This window comes from Lagenorhynchus albirostris, chromosome 11 (assembly GCF_949774975.1).
Source record: "Lagenorhynchus albirostris chromosome 11, mLagAlb1.1, whole genome shotgun sequence".
Classification (NCBI taxonomy): Eukaryota; Metazoa; Chordata; class Mammalia; order Artiodactyla; family Delphinidae; genus Lagenorhynchus; species Lagenorhynchus albirostris.
Genome location: NC_083105.1, coordinates 91,314,938 through 91,335,111, shown reverse-complemented (window position 1 = coordinate 91,335,111; position 20,174 = coordinate 91,314,938). Strand labels below are relative to the sequence as shown.

At 36.1% G+C, this 20,174-nt stretch overlaps 1 long non-coding RNA gene across 1 annotated transcript in view; it reads left to right on the top strand.

Moving 5' to 3' along the window:
- The first annotated feature begins 14,035 nt into the window (after positions 1–14,035).
- Positions 14,036–20,174, top strand: part of LOC132529808 (uncharacterized) — a 28,090-nt gene continuing 21,951 nt past the window's right edge. Inside the window, exons 1-3 of the long non-coding RNA XR_009543579.1 lie at positions 14,036–14,072; positions 17,664–17,833; positions 19,313–19,373. This is a non-coding gene — a long non-coding RNA (uncharacterized LOC132529808). The remainder of the gene's footprint in view (positions 14,073–17,663; positions 17,834–19,312; positions 19,374–20,174) is intronic.

Sequence of the window (20,174 nt, the reverse complement as noted above, 5' to 3'; positions counted from 1 at the left end):
GTTAATGAATTGCATTAATCTTTTCGGAGTACCAACTTTTGGCTTTGTTGATTGTCTCCATTGTATGCCTCTATTGTTTGCTCTTAATTATTTTCTTCCTTCTACTTTCTACTACAATTTAGTTTACTGTTCTTTTTCTAAATTTTTGAGGTAGAAGCTTAAATTATTGATTTTAGACAATTCTTTTCTGATACATGCATATAATTCTTATTAAGCCTGCTTTAGCTGTATCCCATAAATTTTGACATGTTGTATTTTTATTATCATTTAGCTCAACATATTTTCTAATTTATCTCGTGATTTATTCTCTGAATCAAGGCTTATGTAGAAGTGTGTTGCTTAATTTCTAAATATTTAGGGTTTTCTAGTCATCTATCTGTTATTCAGTTCTAATTTAATACTTAAATGATTAGACTATGATTTAAATCCTTAGGAATTTTTCAAGGCTTATTTTAAGGACAGATTATGGTCTATTTTAGTAAATGTGTTACATGCACTAGAAAAGAATATGCATTTTGTGGTTGTTGCATATAATATTCTATATATATTAATTAGATAAATTTGGTTTTGTCAGTTCTTAGAATCTTATTGAAATGACCATACCCAAGGTCATTTAGATTTTCTCTTATGTTATATTTCAGGATTTTTACACTTAAGTCTATGATTCATTTTGAGTTAATTTTTATGAAGGGTATAAGATCTGTATCTAGATTCTCTCTTTCTTTCTTTCTTCCTGTCTTTTTTTTTCTTTTTGCATGTGAACATCCAGCTGTTACAGCACCATATGTTGGAAAGACATTCTTTTTTTCCATTGAAGTGCCTTTTTCCTTTGCTTAGTCATTTGTTTGGTGCTGCCTGGAAAGAACATGGCCTTGGCTCAAAAGCTGAGTTGCTTCCTTAAAGCATCACAGGTGGAGGCTATCAGCTAACTATACTCAACACAACTGAATGGCAAGTCCTTCTTGAAGGGAGATCAGAGAGGAACAACTCCATGACTATCAAATTTTTGGTTTAAGGGTCTCAGGCATCCCCAGCAAGGGTCCTAACATTGGCATAACAGAACTGACTTAGTTGAGCACTCTACACTCCTTTCCAGCAGTTGCTCTCAGCTAGGCATCCTGGAAGCTCCCTCAGTGCATGGTTGGTCCAGGAGTTATCCAAGGTCCTGATAGGTGATTGTGGTGCTCACTCACGGGCCTCTCTTTCATGGGTTATAGCCTTGCCTCCGTTACTGTTGAATACTTACAAACAGTTCCCGTATACATTTTTTTCCCTTATAAATTTTTTCTAGGTTTTCTATTTGTTTATGGTAGGAATTTAATTAAAAGACTAGGTACTCTATCATGGCCCGAACTGGAAGTCTCTTAGTAAATGATTGTTGAATAAATAGATTTGTTGAGTTGGAAGGAATTCTGGTATATCCTGATAAAAATGTTGAATAGGCATTGGGAGTCATCTGTATATTGGTAGTAATTAAAAGAAGCTATAAGGGTGTTGATATTTTCAAGGAAGATTATACAAGGGCCAAAGAAAGAAAAAAATTTAAAAACAAAATCAAGGAACAACAATATTTAAAGGATACCAGATTAAGAGAATCTAGAAAAGGCTGAAAGTGGGACAGAAACATAAATATTTTATTTAGGCACTCTGTTGCACTTTAAATTAATTAAGTACTTATTGAATTTTTAAAAATAATTTGTATGACTAACAAAAGAGGGATTGCATGGATTTGTGGGTGAATCAAGGATTAGGGTTCAATGAGGAAGAATTTCTAAGAAGAGTAAGAGTTTTGAGTTGAAGACTAATTGGATTAAATCATTATGAAATGGGATAGATGTGGAGAATAGGGTTAATTCAGCCATCAGCTGAGCATGAGCAGGATTAAGGCTTTGCTGCTGGGATGCACACGAGGAAATCAACCTGAAAAATATCAGGGTGGAAGAAAAGGAGAAATGGCTCCCGAAATTTTGTGTTGATAGAGATTTGGGGCAAATCTGTAGCTGAAAACAGATTCAGAGGACTTGCCTTGAGGTTGCATTTTAAGTCTATAACGTAGATCAGTGAACATAATATTAAGTTGAAAATTTCAAACACACATTTGCTGATTCTCTTATTATTTAAGTAATTATTTAACTTGAGATGACTTTGGGAGGCTACTAAGGATTTGGAAGACCTTTAGTTCTCTCCAACTTCATCCCAAGCTATCCTGATTCTGCTAATAAAATGCATTAATGTGTTAAGTCTGATTGTTAAGGTGAGTATATTGTAGTGCATATCCAAGTGGATACACTTTGTAGGTAGTGAAAGGCACACAGTTGGACAGAGAAAGACCTATGGCCATCTGTCTGTCTATGGCATAACAAGTGCTCCAATGATGGAAGTGTTCATCAAAATAGAATGGCAATAAGCAAGATAAACTATATTGTATTACCAATAGGGGGCTCTGTTGGTATTGCAATAGAACTGTACTCATTCATTTAAATTCCCCTGTCCCCATGACCCATAGTTTTCTCTGTTAATTAACAACTGAGTTCTTCTATCCATCCATCTCTTCTTCCGTCCTTCCATTCTTTCATTTAGTGTCATTCACCTGCATTCTTCATTAGTTAACAGTGAAAATACTCGGAAGGCAAATAGCTCTATGGTTTTCTCTCCACCTCACTGGAATTGTGGGAACTCTTACTGAGTGGTGAGGGGTAGGGTAATGAAACTTGGAAAAATGCCATCCTAGGATCCCTCTGTGCTACCAATATGCAAATAATTTAATAGTAATGCAGTCAAGAGTTCCCTGAGTAAAGACTCTCCATTTTCATCACTGTTGGTAAGTGCCAAGAGGGACAGATGAGAATAAGTTATAGCCACGTTGTGACATGTAATAAATCTTCCAGAAGAGGTTTACCCGTACTCAGCTCTTTGGCTTTTATCCTGTGTACGACACTTCTGTTTGCTTTGCATCTAAGCAACAGAAAGTAATCAGCCTCTAAAAACTTAATTACTGGTTGCACGGATAACCCTTAGGGTGTGTGTGTCCAGTCACTTGGGCCTCCTTCTACGTCTCTCCTCTCTACGTCTCACAAAAAGCAATATGCTTCCCTCAGTGCTGGCCTTTCTGCAAAGCAGGGTGGTTCATTTCTTCTTCAAGGGGAAGACAAAGGGCTGCTGAAACAACAGAATAATACATTGAAATGGCCCTTCCTTGGGAAAATGAGCTGCTAATAGTTCTTGATGACTGAAACAAAGAAAGAGTCCTAGGGCTAGAAATCACTCAAGAACGGAGCCTTGATAACAGTCAGCCGCTGAGAGGTAGAAAGTGTAAGGAATTCTAGGGAGAGGAGTGAGAAAATACTGTAACGGTCTTGCAAAACACAACTCCGAATCACACTAGTATTTTAATAAGACAAGTTTAAACTAGTCACACTCCCACCTCTTAACCAAACTGTTAACACAATTTAACACACTTTCAAAAGGGCACCCCTAGGATGTGCTAATGAAGTCACTTTCTTCCCAGCAGGAGTCAATGGTCTTTTCCCTCTTTGTTGAGCTCTCTTTGATCAGGCTTACAAAATACTCAAATATCTTGTCAATCCCGAGGGGTGGTTAGTATGTTTTTCAAATATATCTATGGGGAAACTGAGCCATAAAGGACCAGTCTAAAGTTCAAAGTAGTATAATTATTAGAGTTTGCATTGATGTGCTGTCCCAGCTTTTCCCTACTGCTATTTAACTGCTGTGAAATAAATAAATGCTGTTCAGGAATTCTGTCTTTTAAGTTTACAGATAATTTGGAAAGGAACAATAGCTGTGAAGAGCTCTGTAATTGTTAAACACTGAACAAACATATGAGGTATTAACATTTCAGTTTTCAAAATTACATTGCAAGTTATTTGAACTGGACTTCGAAACAATTGTTTTTTTATTTATTTTTTAACTTTAAGTGGTAATGGATACATTCTAGAAACCAATGGATATATTTAAAGCAACCGAACAATTAATTATTTTCAGTATAGTTTCAAGATTAAAGCAGTCTCTTAAAAGGCATTGTTCCACCCAGGTAGCTCCGAAGACAGAAACGACAGTCTTTTAGGCTAGGACAGTGATGTGTACAGTACAGGGGTGTTTATTTTTCTATTCTTTAAACTGCACACACGTAAAAGTATACAAAATATACTTTTTATATGTATTATACATTTCCAAATAAAAAGGAATTTTCAAAGAGACTTTGTTCCATAGCTGAAATGTTAAAGTGAATTGAGCAGAGATGATGCATTTAGCATTCATAAAAGTTTCTTACAAGATTTTGTAGAAGAATTGCCCATTATTCTGTTTGACAACAGACCTATGAATTTTGGAGAAATACAAAAAAGAGGACCTGTAAAACAGAAAAGAGTCCTTACACTGAACTATATAATATGCAGATTACTACCTATAATATTTTTATGAGCATCTAGATTTTGGTGGCAAAGGTTTTAAAATTTCTTATTGCTCTTATAATCCTTTGTGATTATCTGACAATGATTCATGTAATATTATTCTATATCTGACTTTGGCTGTTACCCATTACACCATGTTAACATATTTCAATAAGTCATCAATTTGGTTTCCAGTGTGCTGATTTGATTCAGTTTTCATTACTTGCCTAGTATTTATTTTTTAGGCATGTTGTCCATCTTAGTCTAGCACTGCCCTTTTTGCATTAGCCATTTTAGGATAAAATACTTAATAAGATTTGCATTTAAAAAATGAACTAGAGGAACTGGACCCCCTCCAGCCAGAACAAGTAATTATGTCATTTGTATTGCAAAGCAAGAGTGGCTATAAGCAATGGTACACTTTTTTAAAGATTGATAACCTTAAGCAGTATTATATTACACACAAAATGGCAGGTCTGACAGAGGAACTAAACGTGGGCAGTGTACAAAATCCTGGAAACTGTAGAGAGTCAAAAAGTTTTTACTTTGTCTTACGATGAACTACTCAATTAGAAGTAGTTATTTACAGTTTATATCTTTATTTTGTATTGTATCTCTGTGTCATACATTGGACTCTCCCTGAGTGAACCCTATGTTTATATGGATAGCAAGAGTGCCACATCATACACTAGTGAATGATCTCAAATTCCACGTCCTAATATTCAGAGGCCCAACTTAGATTGTGTCGATACGAAGTGGCCAAATAACATTAAGCCTGTTTAATTGCCTTGTGATCACTTAGGAGGCACTCAATCTGCCAAGCTGAAATTTTCCATTGTTGATAATGACTCTGAAAGCTGGAAATGCTATTAATATTACTACCACTGCTAAGAAGAATACAGTATGCCTTTATTGAGCACTTCATACTCAACACTATGCTCCAAATGCTGTGTTAAGTACTTTACACACCTTATCTCATTAATCCTCCCCACAACCTTGCAAGGTTGTATTTTTATTAGAAGAGATGAGGATTCTGTTTATGGAGGTTACATAATAATCCCAGAACCCCAGCTATTAAAGCCATAGAATTGGGATTTGAACCCTGTCTAGTTTAACTCTGGAGCTGGTGTTCTTCATCACTATGGCATATTTATATAAGCTAAAAAATCTTTTCGAAAATATCCCTAAGATATTTTCCTAACAGAAGCAGCTACGACTACATTCCAGTGAATGACGGGGCATTAAAATGTTCTGGTCCTGAACTTAGATCTTTTCAACTAGAAGTGGTCCCCTAGTAGTTTTAGGGGGGAAGGATTTATGATAAGATGTGCCTAAATGATCAATCATGGTCTTTCTGTAGGACAAAAGTATACATACTACGCTATTTTGTAGGCATTGGTCAACTAGATATTTCTTAAATTTAACAAAACTGTTCTAAACCTTACCCTCACAGTGTTCACAGAAAGGGAAACAAAAAGAAATGCAAGGCAAATGGGAAAAGCAGTCTCATAAGAAAATCAAAATTCCACAGAGGCAACTAGCCAGTGTGATATGAACCAAGAATGCTGATGGGGAAAGTTTCTTCTGCACTTCTCATGGGCTAAGGAAACACATTCAGGGAGTTCAAAATTGAGAGGGGCAATCTAGAGATAGCAACATCCTCTTAGACTTCAAAGAGAAGGAAATATATTTAGGGACCTTTCTGATGTTAAAAAGCCATTATAATTTTGAAGCTTTGTTTTCCTTACTCTTCTCAATTGGAGACGCTAATGTTCAGTCATTGAATTCCATGGTTAATTGCTCAATATTTCAATCAACAGTCTACTTCAAACAATCAATCAATCAAATAAGTTTTCTGGTAGTGTATATTCTTCATACCTACAAATACATATAAATGTATTTGTATTATAATTAAAGCTAAGCATTTTCTAGTTAATTATGGAATAAGAAGAATCAGTTTCCTAGGGCTGCTGTAACAAAGTACAATAAGATGGATGGCTTAAACAACAGAAATGTACAGTCTCACAGAATGAAGGCTACAAGTCTGATGGAAGGAATGGGAGTTTGGGATTAGCAGATGAAAACTATTGTATATATTGAATAGAACTGATAAACAACAAGGTCCTACTGTATAGCGCAGGGACCTATATTCAATATCCTGTGACAAACCATAAAGGAAACGCATATGAAAAAGAATATATATGTATAACTGAGTCACTTTGCTGTACAGAAGAAATTAACACAACATTGTAAATCAACTATACTTCAATAAAATAAAAAAAGAAGATGTCAACTAGACTGGTCCCTTCTGAGTCCTGTGAGAAAAAAATCTCTTTTGTTCCTGTCTTCTCACTTCTGGTAGTTTGCTAGCTCTCGTTGATGTTCCTTGGCTTTTAGAAGTATCAGCTCAATCTCTGCTTTCATCTTCACATGACATTCTCTCTGTGTGCATGTCTATCTCCAAATTTTCCACTTTTATAGGGACATCAGTCACATGGATGAGGGGCCCATCCTCCTGCAATAACAGTACATCTGCAATGATGCTGTTTTCAGATAAGGTCACGCTGAGAAATTGGAAATTAAGATTTCAACACAGGCATTTGGAAGAGACATTGTTCAACCCAGACCATAAGTTTAACTTTGGAAAAAAAAAAAAAGGAATGTTTAGTATCATGAAATATTAGCATTGGAAGGAACTTTAGAAACCCGTATTAATCTTCCACATGAGATTACCTGAGCTCAGAAATGAAGTGATTTCTCCACCTACCAATCACATAGCCAGTGGCAGAGCCGATGCACTCCCTCCTACCCAGGCGGCAGCTTACTGGTAATACTGCACTGGTATAAATTATTTCATTTAGAAACTGACTTTTTTCTAATAGGCAAATTAAATTGCTAAATAACATTTTTAAAGTTGGGACTCCATAGTTCACATACTTTAAGTAGAAAATTCTGGAAGCTTACAAGAACAATATATTAAATAATTAAATAACAATAATTTAATCTCTCTCCAATTCATCTATTTCCAATGACACTTAGATAACAAGGGCATTGTACAAGACTCTCTACTTCACTCTCTCAAAATATCTTCATTGTAACCCCAAAAGCTGGGTGCAATTATTCTCATTGTAAAGATGAGAAAAGGAGAAAGAAGTCAAATAAGTTGACCAAAGTCAAGCAGATAAGTTACACAGCTAGGAATCAGACAGGTCTACTTGACCCTGAAGTGCTTTCTTTTTCAACTATGACTAAGCTGTCTCATGTTTTGATTGTTGATATCATAAAATAACCTGTAAAGATGTAGTGAAGAAGAGATGAGGGATAAATCATTTTACATGTAATTTTCCTATTGGAAAAAAATGGCCCCATGTGAGTGAAAATGTACCTTAGGTAAGAGTGTGTAAAGAAGAAATTCAGGGAAACAAAGTTGATTCATTGATAAAACTTGTAGTTAATATAAAAAAATGGTCAATAAATTTAAATAGACAAAGAGGAAAGAGTGGGGAGATTTGAGAACCAGGAAAAGATGGTGTCAGATGTCTCACATTAGGAAAATGTGAAGGCAGAGAATTTATTGAACTAAAAGTCTATATGGAAACAAAGATTACTCATATTCGTACCACCAGTCCTTAATCTGCAGTAAATGATTAATAAGTAGGTATAAATATGATGGAATGAAAACTTTGATAGTGGCTACAGGAAGGTAATTTTCATAGAATTTTGGGGACTATAATTAGATGTAAGTAAACATACATAGTCCCATAATAATCTATCATGCTGGTTTGAAAAATGGATCCATGCAAAGGAGAATGAAAGCCAACATTAACTGAACACCTTCTATGTTTCAGGGACTGTTTTAAAGAGTTTATAGACAACATTGCATTTTTTCCCTCAACAAATTTATAATGTGGGTGCTATTTTTTAATTTTTATTTTATATTGGAGTATAGTTGATTAACAATGTTGTGTTAGTTTCAGGTGTACAGTAAAGTGGTTCAGTTAATACATATACATATACCTATTCTTTTTCAAGTGTGTACTATTTTTGATCTCCATTTTATAAATGAGGAAAGTGAGGTTTAGAAGTCATACAGTAAAGAGTCCACTGGATTATACAGAGCAATGTCACTCTTCTTTTTTTCAAGGTAACATTAGTTTATAGTATTATATAAGTTTCATGTTTGTAACATATTTTGACTTCTGTGTTCACTACAGTGTGCTTACCACTAATTTCATTTCTATTGGTCACCATACACTTGACCCATTTTTCCCTCTCCCACTCCCATTCCACTCTGGTAACCACTACTCCACTATTCTCTGTACCTATGTGTTTGTTTTCATTGTATTTGTTCATTTATTCTTCTTCTTCTTTTATATTCCACATATGAATGAAATACATTATTTGTCGTTCTATGCCTGACTTAGTTCACTTAGCATAATACCCTCAAGGTCCATCTATGTTGTTGCAAATGGCAAAAATTTCATCTTTTTCATGACTGAGTAGTATTCCATTGCATATATTCCACATCTTCTATATCCATTTATCCATAAATGGGCACTTAGGTTGTTTTCATATCTTGGCTATTGTGAATAATGCAGTGAACACAGGGGTGCATGTAATCTTTTCAAATTAACTTCAGATAAATACTCAGAAGTGGAATAGCTGGATCATATGATAGCCACTGATATCATCAAGGAGGAAGAAATGATATAAGAAGGAATTTAATTTAGCTCTTTTTTCACCTATTGCAGCACATGGTAGGTATTTAATAAATGTTATATAAAGTGAACGGAAGTTTTAAGTTTTATTACGGATTGGGTGCATGGAAATGCTGAATAGCATAGGGGAGTCCTCAGGGGATAAAGCAGATGACGTTACAGAATGGAAAGAAACAGCAGAATCAAGTAGCCTCATCAAGTGAAAAAACAGTCTATGAATGAGCATATGGATAAATAAGGTCACTGTGTAAAAAGAGAAATCCTTCATCATCTATTGCTCTGTCTCATCAGATCTTAAATGCCAGGAATATGTGTAAGAAAGTTAAGTTTGTAATGGTCACGAAACTCATGTACATTTTTCTTATCCATGAAGTTTATATATTTCGCAATTGTCTATTTCCAAAAAGTTCAAATATGAACTCTATTGTTAATATTGTATAACCATAAAAATGTCAGCAGTAAGTTATTAAAACAGAGTAGGTGATGGGTGAATTACTATAGTGTGTGTGTGGAGAGTTATATTGAATTATTAAATGCCAAAACATTTTCATTTGTTTGATAGTAAAATACATAAACAACTGCCTTAACATATGGACAAGTTAAAATGTATGGGCAGCTGTTCACTTTACATTTCAAATATAAACACATTTATTTCACATTTATTGAGTTTCTATTATGTGCCAGATATTGTGCCAGGCTCCATGATGTCTTCGTATTTTTAAAATTAAAAAAAAATTAAAAACATTCTAGTTACAGTTTGTTAAACTTTATAAACCTTAGAAACACTTAGCTTCACTATTTTCTCCCAATTGAAGAATTTTGATATCCACTTCTTTTAAATGAATATAAATCTTTGCCAAATATTTTCTGAATGTTAGATGAAATTTCTTACAGGCTCAAACCATTATTCACTATGTTTATCATTAAAACTTAGAGGCTGAATGAAATATATATTCTCCATCTTTTTAGAGAAAATCAATAGTATGCCTTTAAACCAAAGATGCTATTTTAGTAGATTGCCAAAAATTTTGTCCAAGTACAGAAGCCATACCCTCTCAGACAATGGACCTAACTCACACTGATTTAATAGGTAGATGGGATTCTGTGAAGATAAACTTACCAAAGGAACATCAGTAGTTGTTTCTGTAGTAAATGTCTTTTTCAATCACTACTGTCTCAGTAGAGGCAGAGGGTCCAGAAATAACATTAATCTAATTCAGTCTTTCGGAAATACTCTCAATGAACACATGAACTTAGTCACCTCCCCTGCATACTCCTTAATCTACATTCTCTAACTCATAAATAGTGATATCAGCCTTCCAGTTTTTCCAAAACGGAAACCTTCAAGCTATTCTCGCGTCCTCTCCTTCTCCATAGCCAATCAAAGGTGAAGTTCTGTCGATTCAGCTTCTGAAAACTGATGACTTCATTTCCTTCTCCACTTCTTAACTTAATTCAAATGCCCACCTCCTAACCTGGACGAGTGCAGGAGTCACTACCCGCCCTCCCTCGCTCCGGCCCATTCTGGCCTTCCAGTCAATCCTAGAGGCACCCAAGTTAGAACCTGACTCGTCATTGCCTGCATAAAAGCCTTTTAAGGGCTATCCAAGGCTAACGAATCTAAACCATCCTTTTTATGGAATTCACGTGGAGACACCCATGGCCTTTTCAGATCCAGGCATTCATAAAAGAAATGACATTGGTATTACTAAATATTTTTACTACAATTTTCTTACTAATGTAGATTTATTAAATATTTACAATTGTTCCAACAATAGTTTTAATTTCCTTTCTAAATGTATACATACCTATCATATATTATATGTGTTATATATATATACACATTACATATATATGTATATATTTATATTTTACTTCGTTTGGAAAAACTTGGTAGGATGCTTTAAATCTTAGTAGTAATCTAAAGACGGCCATCTCATTAGGTTGCAAAAAATGTGGCCTAAATACCCTAGTTTATAATTCAGCAAAATGTTTGGAGGAGGCTCAGTAGGAATGATGAATGGTAAAGATGGGATTATTACTCAAGTCTCATTTGTGACAGTTGTGACTTCCGTGATATTTATCTTACATTTTTCTTTTTGGCTGTGTGTGTGAGTGTAATACGCTTTATGTATTATCATTGGTCCATCTATTATTATATTGGCAGCAGGAGATTTCCATTGACTAGTTTCTCTCTACTTGCTTTTTCTTTCTTTAAACCTTCATGCTGTAATGCAGAAGATTTATTTTCCATGATTTATTAAAATGTAATTCTAAGGTGACTCCTTATCAAGGAAGTAATCTGCAGGTTATCTTTGTTTAAACTTGCAACCTGCTTTGTCAAGGAAAACTGCCTATGAAATTTTCATTATAATAGACAGCTTTTCATAATGAATGAAAAACAGCTATTATGATTGAAAACAAATTGCTCTGAAACATATTCTTTGAAACAATGTGCTGCTTAATTGTATTTTGGAGGAGGGGGGAAGCAAAGGCAATTCTATTTAATTGGTTGCATTTTTCAGTTCTATAAATTAATTTGCACTACCCAGTATCACTTAATTTTTCCCTAGGAAAGCTTTTGCTTGCCCTAGCAATATTATAACTGCTAATTCAATTACATTGAAATTGTTTAATAGAAAATATAATTGCTTATTCATACAGAATACCCATTAAAGAAGTGCAAAACATGAACCCGAGGGTTACTGCATATTAATACTTTGGGAATAAAGATGGGAAGGTTGTGCAGAGAAGGTGCTGGCTGATCCTTAATTGTTCATCACCTGCCTCCAAAATAATATGAATGGACCCAAACTAAATGACCACTCATTACAAGTTTCCATTTAGGAGCTTGCCTGGGGTCAGCAGATTGCTTATGCTGATCTCAATGATTTGAAGTTGTGATTACCATAAGCAATTTAAATGTTATTGATCTCGCCTTCTGAAAGTTGTAATTGAGCATAGATGTTGGACCCAGAGCTCTCCAAACTAAATTGTACTCTGAAGCCCTTGCTGGATTCCTGCAAGAATCAATAAGCAGTCAGTCACATTAACAATGAAATAGGTCCATTAACATACAGTGCTATTGGTGAAACTTTATTTAGGAAGGGTGTTAGTTCACTTCATTGTTTTATCAATGAATCTTGGCTGTACAGGGAAAAGTATTGCTTTAATATGTGTAATAAGCTGGTATGGAAATGAAATTATATATTATAAATATATGGAATGTGACTAGGTAGGCAGTTGAGTCCTTCTGTGAGAGTCGTTGTGATTCATATCATCTTTTTACTGTAAACAGAGGTTTCATATGACTGGAATTGCAGCTTGCCTGCTGCAGTGCTTTGCAGTAATTCAGAATTTTGACTCCTTTTTATTAGATACAGTGTTTCCCTCCATCAAGGTTAAGTACATCTTGAAGTCTCCACGTTCAGTAGTAAGTAGTGGCTTGTTAAAGGAAGCTGTAGAACCCATCCTGCTGGGCCAGAGAGAGAGAGTTGGGAATTCAAACAGAAATCTAAACAGTTCCAAGACATTTGGGATAGTATTTTATACCCAGAGCACTACTGAGTTGTGGTAACAACTCTGGCCTACCTATTATTATCAAATTATAAAATGCTTAAAACTGTGTCTGTTAAAACTTTATGACAATTCTTCAAGAAATCAGTTCTTATTTGTCTCTTCCATTCATTTCCTAATCAAATGATGAATAGTAAACTCTTGAGGATTCCCAACCTCCTGGAAATTTTACACCTCAAGAAGTGTGAGGATAATAATACCATCATCTAAGAAACTTTCTGCTAATCCCGTGAGTTTTGGGGTGTTTGGATTACCAGCTGCCCGGGACCCTCTAACTTGGCACAATGTGGTAGAGGGAGGAAGAAAGTGGAATTAAAAGCTTTCTGTCCGATTTTTATTATTTAACATTAATTTAACCATAGTACACAGAGCCAAGTTTTATTTTTGGATTTTCCTTACTGAGTAACCTCTAATTAGACTGAGCTCCGAAATGGTGGAGAAATGGGAAGAGAATGTCAGATCAAGAATCTTACCTGATTTAGAATGGGGTGCAGGTTTTTGCTAGAATATCTCAAAGAGTTCTGGAACTCAGCTTCTCAACTACGTCTTTAGCCCTCGGGGACCTTGATGAGATACATAAATACTTTGAATATGGCCTTGGGTCATGTCTTTTCTATGGGGAAATTCTACAAGGGAGCTTTGCTTAAACAATCTAAAACAGGAATAATGATTCACATGGGGCTATGGAAGAGGCATAGTTTATGAATTTGAATGCTACAGTTTTTAACCACTTGTGTTATAGAAATAAAAGTCTAGATGGATTGGAAATGTTACTAAATCTCTCTAGATCTCAGTTTCCTCAGTGGTATAAGGATAGTAGTGGAAGACGCTTCATATGTAAGGTTGATGTGGGGATTAAATGAAATAGTCCACGTAAGGAATTTAACATAGTGCCTGGTACAGAAGGAACTCTCAATAAAAGTTAGTTGTTCGTAGGACAACATATATCTGGGTTGCCTGGGATAGCCTCAGTTTCTTATAGTGTCCCCTTGCAATGGTCTGGATGAAAAACTAAACGTCCACTTGAGCTATTCTTATCGTTCAGTGAAATGGTGAGTGAAAAATCTGGCGTGGCAATTTTCTGCTGAAGAAATCAGAAATTGAGGGAACACTAGAGGCCATGTGTTTGGTTGGAGGGTCAAAGTTCACGGAGGGCGAGCTGAGGGGGGGGGTACCCAGAACACAGATGGGTCTAGAGCCAAAGGAAAGTTGCTAAACATTTTCTCTCACATACCCCTACTTTCCTTTAGATCTCTGTCCTCTCTTCCAGTGATCCCTTTTCCTCCCAGGCACTCTCATCCTGAGTGCCTCAGTCCCAGGCTGCTTGAGACTGCTCGCTCAGTGCTTCCCATGATGGTGTCTAATTCAGGTCAGCTTTTTTGGAGCAATGCTTCATGTTCTGGGTGTTGTGGTTTTTGTTGTTAATCACCTCCAGCTTAATCACTTCTAATCACTCTTCTCTGAGCTCCGTCGTTGGTAAATAATCTCATATCTAATTTCAGATTAAATTGCAATGGCTTTTTAAAAAACAAGTCTTTATTGAGTGGATAATTAAATGAATGAACACTCATGGGGGCATTTGTGTTTTAATAGATGCAGTCCCTTAACCGTAATAAACCGCTCTGAAAAGGTAACTTTTAGGCTCTATGTCAGGCTGTTAATGGAGATAGTATAAAACAAGAAGCCTTCTTGGTGTCTCTTAAATCACATGGCGTTGGTGATTATTTGACCTACTTGCACAGTGGAAGAGATTTAAGAGAATATTCAGAGGAAGATGATGTAGGATAAATGGGTCAAGTGACTATTGAATAATTAATAGTGAAACAAAATAGAAGTGATCAAGTAATAGGGAGAAAAAAACAAAATAAAGTGGGGTTGCTTTGGGGACAACTGAAACTAAGAGGATAATAAGTTATTTCAATGAATTAGCTTAAGTTCGAATGTCAGTTTCATCACTGACTATGGGATTGTGAGCAAGTTACTTAACTATTATAAGCTTCATCTGTAAAGTTGGTATAAAAATACTACTAACTTTATAGGTCATGAGATTTATGGAAAAGAATCTATGTAGGGCTTCCCTGGTGGCGCAGTGGTTGAGAGTCCACCTGCCGATGCAGGGGACACGGGTTCGTGCCCTGGTCCGGGAAGATCCCACATGTCGCGGAGCGGCTGGCCCTGTAAGTCATGGCCGCTGAGCCTGCGCGTCCGGAGCCTGTGCTCCGCAGCGGGAGAGGCCCCAACAGTGAGAGCCCCGCGTACAGCAAAAAAATAAAAATAAAAATAAAATCTATGTAAAAGCACTTCCTATACTGTCTGGCATATAGTGAATGCTTAACAGTAATTATCATGAAACACAATGCAGTCGAAACACAAATGAACATTTCTCCTATTACAGTTTTATTTTCCCCACTTTAATGCATCCAATGACATGGATAGAAAAAGCTTCCATGATTTATCTTCCTTCTTCTCCCGGGCTGGTAGCAACTAGAGAAAAGTTTTTCTGTTGCTTTTCTTCCTTTGGAAAAATCGGTAGTTTTTCTGATGAAAGAGTGATTTCTTTCACCTTTATGGTCATACAGTTTCAGAAAATTATATGATTAAAAATGTAACTCTAAGATCCCTGTGAAATAATTAAGCAAGGGCTGTGTGTGTTTTGCTAAAGGGCAAGTGTAACGCCCAATCAGCAAGCTATCAGTTGTTGTAATTCCATCGTAGAGTACGGGAAGGCAGGCCTTCACGAACCAGGCCGTCTTCCCTGAATTCCTATACAATGGTACTCATTGGTATTACTGTGACAAATAACCTCAACATTTCGGCCCCTGAACACGATAGTTATGTGTTTTCTGCTCAAGTGACAGTCAGTTCAACGTTCCTGACTGGTATGAGGCTTTATGTGCTGACACTGACACCAAGGACCCTTCCATCTTGGGGCCCCTCCACGGCCCAGATCTTAGCAGTCCTCTGCTATATATGTGATGTAATTAAATTATTGGATACCTTACAAACGAAGACCGGGGAATTCTCAAAGAGAAAGTCCTTTTGATTTCCCTTGGACTGCTTTCTCTGAGCCCATGCCTCGTTTTCTCCCGTGCACATGTTTACCTGATACAGCAGTGCTCTGTGTTCTACAGACTTGGAAAAACAAACTCAAAATACTGTACTCCTGCATCAACATGACCTCTTAGCAGAGCAGCGTATGTGTGACCAACCTGGACTCCAGATGTATCCTAGATGCATGACTAGAAGCTTTCCTTATTGGACTTTAATTTGGATAATGGCAAAGTGGAGCGTGGTGACAAGATGTGTGCTTAGACAAGGAAGAAAAGCTCCACTGACCCAGTAGGAGATTGTTTTTAAGCAGAATCCTTTGAACTCAAAATTTATAAGAGGCAAGGTGAATACATGGAGCTGTTTCTCTATTCATTTTACTCTGAAGGAACTGCAGTTGATGGGAAAGTATGATCAACTAGATTCAACTCTATCCACATCTTGTATTTTAAGATCTAAATTTAACTGGTTAATATTTAAATGAATTGGAGCTCTTACTCCATAAAGTGTGATGGGCTTTGCTCCCAATGTTACATCTCCTCACCCCTTCAACCTTAGTCCTTTCAGCCTTTCTCTTTCGTATCTTTTGGTTTGTAAGTGTTCTCAGTTTTTAAACTATTTAGGCCTCTCTGGATAAGGATGAAAATTCATTTTTAAAAAAAGTTTTATTGGACTATAGTTGATTTACAATGTTGTGTTAGTTTCTGCTGTACAGCAAAGTGAATCTGTTATACATATACATATATCCACTCTTTTTTAGATTCTTTTCTCATATAGGCCATTACAGAGTATTGAGTAGAGTTCCCTGTGCTATACAGTAGGTCCTCATTAGTTATCTATTTTATACATAGTAGTGTGTATATGTCAATCCCAATCTCCCAGTTTATCCCTCCCCCCCTCCCCCCCTGGTAATTGAAAATTCATTTTAATGGAGATATTTGTGTATACTTAAAGACAATTGCTTCTATGTTTAAGAACGATAAGTTAGGAAAATGGGGTTAACAGATACACACTACTATATATAAAATAGACAAACAAAAGGCTTTTACTTTATAGCACAGGGAACCATATTCAATATCTTGTAATAACGTGTAATAGAAAAGAATCTGAAAAAGTACATACATATGTGTGTGTAAAAGAATCACTTTGCTGTACACTTGAAACTAACACAATATTGTAAATCAACTATACTTCAATAAAATTTAAAAGAAAAAGAATGATTATAATAAACTGATTACTAGTTATTACTTTTTTTTTTTTTTGCGGTACGCGGGCCTCTCACCGCTGTGGCCTCTCCCGTTGCGGAGCAGAGGCTCCGGACGCGCAGGCTCAGCGGCCATGGCTCACGGGCCCAGCCGCTCCGCGGCATGTGGGATCTTCCCGGACCGGGGCACGGACCCGTGTCCCCTGCATCGGCAGGTGGACTCTCAACCACTGCGCCACCACGGAAGCCCTAGTTATTACATTTTTTAAAAGACATGCACCATTTCTGATTTCTGCTCACACGTGTTGACCAGAATTTACAAGGCCATACTGAACCTCAAAGGAGGCTGGCAACTGTAGTGTAATTTTGTGCCCTGGAAAAAGAAAAAAGAGATTTATGAATGGTTCAGGATATTTGCCCCCAATCCCTCTCACAGAAACCCGACATCTTTAAATAGCTATCTAAGTTAATCATAATGAGTGTGATGAAAAGTGAAGGATTTGACTGTATGTAATTGAACTTAAATTTTTTTCCCCAGTTTTATTGAGATATAATTGACATACAGTACGTATAAGGTGAAGTATACAGCATAATGATTTGACTTGTAATTGGACTTTGACACTTTTGAGAATGTCGTCATTAAAACTTGACTAATATAGCTTACTTTTGTCATCGCACCTTAAATTCATAAACCTTGATTTAAGATAGGTTTTGATACTACACTGAAGAAGAAAAGATTGCTATTTTGAGGTCATTAGACGTGAGCTACTTGAACAGAAGAAGAATGAGTCTCCTAGGACAGTTAAAGCAGAGGATATTGTTTACATCAGCGTGGGACAGAATGAACCACTGCCCAAAACTGTAAGAATCCCAATTAGGTATATGTTTCCTCTGGATGGACACTGGTAACAGAGATAAAGGAGGAGTTAAGCAATTAACTCTATGTTTCTTTCTCTTGACACACCTTCTCTTTTGTGTCAGGTATTAAAAACCTGCTTACCCTGAAATCTTGAATTTTGAACATTTTGATGTTTCCCCTTTTTTTCCTGAAGATTTCACATTTCCCACAATTTTGTAGCACTGATAACTACCACTTCTCCCCCAATAATCCCAGTTCTATGCAACTTGTAGAAGGCAGAGTGACACTGAGACGTCATAGTGGGTGGCAGATGACTTTGGTGAATGACTATTTCTGCTATTAAAATAAAATGACAGGGAGCATCACAGAGAGGGTTCTTTATTTGAAAAAAACTTGGGGTTGTCATATGATATAAAATACAAATCTAAGGGCTTTTGGCAGTCACTAATCTCACGTGGTATGATTATCACTAGAAGAGAAATGTAACATCCCCCTTCAAGATTCTGTGAAAGATGCTTTACGTGAAAGGCAAGACAGTGCTTCCTGGCCTACTGCTTACATGTGTAGAAATTTATTACATGAACTGCAAAGTACAACTCAGACAACTTTTGAGTGCTTATTGAAATTGCCAGGCAAAAATATCTCCCTCCATGCTACATTAGCATTTTTCTGGTTTAGACCAGCTCATCTTTTTGAATTGGGTTGCATGAACCATCACATCCAAAGTGTAAGTTTTATATGTATATTTAAATATTTTTCCTTTCGAAATGGAATGATAATTCATATTATACACAATCTATTCTGAAAAAATAAAACCAGTCAGCCTGCAGTCTTTTGTTCCCCTCAGATACCTAAGAACTGTAAGGGCTGAAATCTTAACGTTGAAGGGATCAGGGATGTTTTTAATGGTCAAGGGTGTCCGTTATTCCGCTTTAAAAAAGTTATTAGATCTTATTAATAATTCTATATACCATAATCATTCACCTCGAACGTTTGCTATGATGTCTAAAATATTATTCTCTACTTAATTATTTTCAACAAGCATTTTTATTGAACATCCACCAGGCAAAAAAGTACCATTTCGAGTGATCTGGAACCTTCTGCTTTCGTTTATTAATTATTCCCAAACAGAATGTCTGCTTCAGACATTAGTTTCTGAAATAGAATTGAATCTTAATTAGTTCAAGAGAAACTCTTACTTAAGTGGTCTTAGAGAAAATGCACTCATTTCCCCTCTAATATATCCTCCTGTTGTTTGACTGTGATGAGAATGGTCTCTTAAAAGAGGCCTCAGGTGTTAAACCAACTGTTCAGGCTCATTGTCAGCTGCTGGTTTCTAGAGTATTAATTCAAAATTAGTGAAAATATAAGACTATGTCTACATTGGCCAACCCCATTGCGAAATTGAGCAATTTTCAGCTAAGGGTGCAGCATTCTCTACAATGCCCTTGAGGAAGATTCAGAAGCTCATTCTATTTCCATCTGCTTCCATCATTAGAGAATGCAGTTGATTGATTCATCCTCACTAACAATAAGAATGGATGCTGTTTAACTAAAAGGTGAGTAGTATAGGCGTAATCTCTATGCCAAAATTAATAAAAATAAGCATGTCCTCGGTCAGTTTATATACATATATATATACATAAATATACAACTTCATATATATATAATTTTTTAAAGATAATTTTACTATTTGAAGACTGAAATGACCTTATTTGTATTGGGTCCTTGTTATTATTAGGTGAAAAGTGCAAAAGAAGAATGGGCATCCATGAGCTGGCTGCTGCCTTTTCCTTTAGTTTTCCTTTCAGGAAAGGAATACTGAACACTAATATCACACACTTTCTGCACCACTGATTGAGCGCCTACGATATTACGTTATTAGCAACATTATCGATAACATTATTGGTGGTATTCAGTGTATAAAACTTATGTCTCTACAAATATCAAGAGTTTCTTTTGAGTAAAAATCTGTATATAGTTAAAATCCTTTGTGGAGCCTAGTGCAGTGCTGTATACAGAGTAGGCACTCAGGAAATATTTGTTGGAAGTTAGATTAATCAAAAGCATTATTTTATAAACCATTTATTAAATGCTAAAGGTACAGACTGCTAGTTGCCCCGCCCCCTCCCAGTGTCTATTCACCCCTTCTTTTTTGTAAGAACAGAATCCTCCCTAGCTCCCAGTTCCAGTTTTAGCAGGGCACATGGCTGTCTAGCTAGGGACTACATTTCTCAATCTTGCTAGCAGCTAGATAATATGTTCAATGTCTAGGTCATTTCTTTAACAATCAAACTGCTTGTCTTTTACTTCTCTCACATTTTCATGGGTAGTGGTGAGCCTGCTTCACCCATGCGAGA